The sequence below is a fragment of the Eurosta solidaginis genome, chromosome 3 (genome assembly GCF_040869045.1).
Source record: "Eurosta solidaginis isolate ZX-2024a chromosome 3, ASM4086904v1, whole genome shotgun sequence".
NCBI classification, from domain to species: Eukaryota; Metazoa; Arthropoda; class Insecta; order Diptera; family Tephritidae; genus Eurosta; species Eurosta solidaginis.
Window position 1 is genome coordinate 258,795,861 of NC_090321.1, and position 4,894 is coordinate 258,800,754.

Genomic DNA, 4,894 nt, shown 5'->3' on the forward strand with positions numbered 1-4,894 from the left:
CGCAATAAAACCAGACGGGTGAAGTCCGTAGTACAACAAAAAAAATTTGACGGCCCTCATAATCCGGTCATGAGTTTTAAATTAGTAGAAGGGGGGGGGGGGGGGGAGAGGGGTATGTTTGGAACTGTTTAACTACCTTAGTAATGTAACATGTGGAAAAATGCCAAACTCGATATATCTTCACAAAAGGAGACATAAAAGAAAAGAGAAGAGTTACTCCGTTTTCTTTCCTCTTTCCTTTGGAAATAAAAAGTAGAGGAAGTTGGTGGGAAGTCGGAAAAGTTAAGCGAAAAAGAGGAAGATGGAGGGTGAGAGTCAAACTAAGAATAAGGATTATGGTGAAAAGGGGCTAGCAGGAATTCGAATAAGATTGAGAGTAATAGTGAGAGTAAGACTTGGATAACAGCAAGGGCAGGAAGGGTAAGAGGAAAAGCGGCAAGATTTATGGAAGACCAAGGGATAGAGAAATTGATTTAGCCGATTATGGTAAACTAGAAAACGAAAGGGGGTGAGAAAGAGGGTTAGACAGAGCAGAGGCAGGTGGATAGATAAAGAAAGTCAGAACAATGTATGTCGGGTTTGACAATACAATATATACTATATACGTAAGCATTTGGTGAAATTTTAAGGTTATAGCTGCTAAAATGGTGCAGAAATTACCAATCGGTTGTGGGGGATATATTTTTCAGACAACAATATGTGCAATATACGAAAGCATATGGTGAAGTTTTTAGCTTCAATCTGATAAATTGAGGAAGATATGACAAAAATTCTCTTTTCTGAAAAATCGGTTGTATGGGGTATACATGCTATACTGGTTCGATCCTGCCAGTTCCGACAAATGTCTAATCCGACACCTAAAGATACCCGCTCACAAAATTTTATCAAGATATCTCAAAAATTGAGGTACTACTTTGCATGCAAACTGACAGACGGACATGGCTAAATCAACTCAGCCCTTCATCTTGATCATTTCGGTATACTTATTAGTGGGTCTATCCATTTTCCTTTAAGGAGACACTCTTTTGAGATTCGTGACAAAGATATTATACCATTTCATTTTCATGAAAGGTATAAAAATAAGTAGGTGGGAGTATTTCATGTTTGTCTTAACGTTTCTAGGGTTAGCCAAAGCTGTTTAAATAAAGTTCTGGTAAGCGATATTTTTTTTTTTTGCCATCAGCTAAATCCATAAGCTATGCCGCTACATATTTTTACATCAGCCACTTCTTTCTGCTCAACGAGCCTACTTCTTTGCTTGGTTTAAATAGATAATTGTTGGGTCTTGGGATAGTATTTCATCAATTCCGAGTTTTCGTATTACAATCCTCCCCGGATACTCTTACGCAAATTCATGGTATCGTTCCAAATTTTCAATTGTCCACTTGACGTCAACAGTCTCTTTACATATTTCTGAATTGTGGACAAGAACATACTCTCCATTCAATTCCGTTGACTAAAACTTCTCCATTTCCTCTCAAGAAAAGGAAATAAATCCCCCCACAAAAGGAAATACTGACCGCAGGCGTTATTTACCTGGCACGTTACTTCATATTTCAAAAAGGCATTAATGTCGAATTTTATATGATACTGAAAAAATCAATGCTGCAGATAAGGTAAAAAGCAACACTTAAATTTATGAGGGCGAGTATTTCAAATGCGATTTCCCTTTGTAATATTGACTTCACCTGTCTGGTTTATTACATTATGACAAAACAAATTTGTAATGAAATGCTGAAACACTGAAACAAAAAAATTAAAAAAAGAGTGATGTGAATTGTGTAATTCTAACTAATATGTTAATGTTTGTTTTGTTTTATGTCATATTTTATGATAAACATACAGTCTCCCTGATGAAGATGACATTTGTGAAAAGTGCTGCAGGTCATAAGCTCAGTAATTCGACAGTGATTCGGATCTGGTTTTCAACCAATATAATCTAAATTTTAAACCAAAATTGGTATGTACAACGCATAAACATATGAAACTTTTAACCGTGTACCTATATGTATACAAATGTACATATATCTAATACAAAAATTTAAAAATTTTTTTAAGTTTTTATGAACTGGTCATATTGTTTATGGGAAATTGTTTTCTCTAATTACGCCTTTATAACAATTTAGACGATTTTCAATGTTGGCACTTCCTCATTTGTTCATTTCAGAAAACGCGACTCTGTATTGCGAAATTGTTGTTTCACTTAACCTAGCCTAACCTTATTAAAAACTTAGCTTATACCTATTTACATTACATAATGACCTGATCTAGACTATAAATTCTAAACTTTCTACATTTATGAACGTACTGTAGTGCGTAAGTGTTGGTGACTTTTAAATCATAACAGTGCAGTGTTGACTTCTGTGGCAGAAATTTAGAACTTGGTTCATTCCGGAAACCACGCTCATTATCATCATAATAATGATTTGTTGTTGTTGTTGTTGTTGTTGTTCTAGCAGTGCTTCGCCTCATCAGGAAGCAACGAATTAAATTGAGTTACACTGAAATGACAGCCCTTAAAAAAAAAAAAAAATAAATGTAAGGCGCGATAACCTCCGAAGAGATCTAAGGCCGAGCTTCTCTTCCAATTTGCGTCGTGCTCCTCTTGATTTTTCCCTACAAATTGGCCGGACGGGACCTACATGTTTTATGCCGACTCCGAACGGCATCTGCAAGGCAGATGAGTTTTCACTGAGAGCTTTTCATGGCAGAAATACAATCGGAGCGCTTGCCAGACACTGCCGAGGGGCGACCCCGCTTAGAAAAATTTTCTTCTAATTGAAAAATCTTATTTCTAAAATTTTGATGTTGCTTTGCCCGGGAGTTGAACCCAGGGCATACGGCGTGATAGGCGGAGCACGCTACCATCAAAAATCCCGAATCCTGTGTAGCAAAAACTGACGCCAATTGGGAGCTTAAGGGAGATCAAGTCATACTACTCTTATTTCTTCCAACTCAGTGTTAGTCTTCTCCAATCCTGCTTCCAAATACGGACTTGAATATAAATACTTTCTCATCGTTAAACCTACTTCGATGCACGCTCATTGTAACACGGATATGGCCATACACCTTCTGGGAAAACATTTTTTCAAGAACACTTCAAGAATCTATCCTATCGTCTTGCTTTTTTTTCGTCAGGAGAGGACTAAAATTTTCTTTTGCCTACTCAGTTCAGCACTTGTTGGCAAGAGTTATTTTCCGTTTCATGGGTACTGGGCATGTGCTTGTAATTTTTTTGTCCCGTTTTCATAACACGTTTTAATCTTCAGAATTAGCGGTCATGGCAACGGTTCATGTAAACTCCATAATTAAGCATAATGAATTAAATGGAAACTGAATATTTTAATCATCACAAAGCTAAAATTCTTAACCCTTCTATTACTTAAAAAAAAAAAACTTACACATGTGTTATTAAGATCACGAAATTACCATCCCTTTATTTTCTACGTATGTATATCGGCTTAAGGCTTAATATAATCTCAGATGCAGTTTTCAGCATTTATAAGTTTTATTAATTATTCTTAGGTTTATAGAAAAAAACTTGGGATTATGCATATATATGAACTTTTACGATACATGCTGAACTGTGTGTATTCTGCAATGAAAAGTTTTCCATAAAAATTACCATTCTCAAAGCAGTTGTCATTTGAAATCGGCATAGGAAATATAGGTCTCAACAAATCTTTAGAACAAAAATAGCCGTATCACTAATTGAAAACAAAAATCGCCTTAGGCCCGGTTTTTCAGTAGTTGGTTAAGCTAAGCTTAAACTAAGTTTACTTAAACTCTAGTCAAATTTAAACTATAGTTGAACTACTGAGCAGTTTTTCAGTCACAGTTCAATGCCGCCTTTGGGGTAGGATTTTTTGTAGGGCAACATTGTTTGTTTATTATCTATGAAATTTGTAGATACGGAAACAGTTGGATTTTGTTTACCCAACAAACATGGAAAAAACATTTCTCCAGCCTTAACGAAATATATATCTAATTCCGCAGCTGATATCCAACATCATGCTCTAATTATTCTTAAACCAAATAGTTCTCGAGTTGATCTACTTCATTTTTCAATCACTATGCAACCTTTGAGAAACTGTGTAAAATGTATACTTCCCGAGTTGATCTCCAACGTCATTCTCATAATATTTTTCATCTTTGAGATGTATGTAAATGTACAGCTCTCAAATGAACATCAACATATTTTTCCAGTTTGTATCCTTTATTGGATATCAAGTTGAGGTGGGTTGAAAAAAAATCATATCCGAGGTGGTACCACCGATTCCAAAAGCTGTTTATTGTGAGAAATAAACACCTGGGTGGTAGCAGTAAAGAAACGTTATTAATTTAAAATAAGTTATACATATACTGTAGCATTGGAATCTTACATTTGAGCCCACTTAGAGAACCATACATAAATACAAGTTGGGAACTATCTTTTCTTCAACTTAAGTAATATAATTTTTTGCTTTATAAAAAGTTAAAGATTTTGCTGAGAACGTTATGATTCTCAAGTTGAGTCACTATTTCGAAACAGCTTTTGAGATTTTAGAAGTATGCCTAGTTATCAACATGAGCTCTAATGGTACTCAAGCCCAAACGTTTGTTGGGTATATTCGACGCCATTTCGACTAACTTAAATTTAACTCTGCCAAATCGGTCGCTTAAGCTCAGCTTAAACTTCAGTTAAAATATATTGAAAAACTGCAGATGCGTAATTTAACCAACAAGCTGAGTTGAACTTGTACTGAAAAACGGGGCCTTAGTGTTCTAAAAGATCTATGATATCCAAGTAATATAATTTTTTATATGATGTTTTCTTTTTATGCTCAGAACAACAGCTCTGGTCACGGAATAACTTTACGGTGCGACCACGTAAGTTTGTTTATTATCAGTTGTA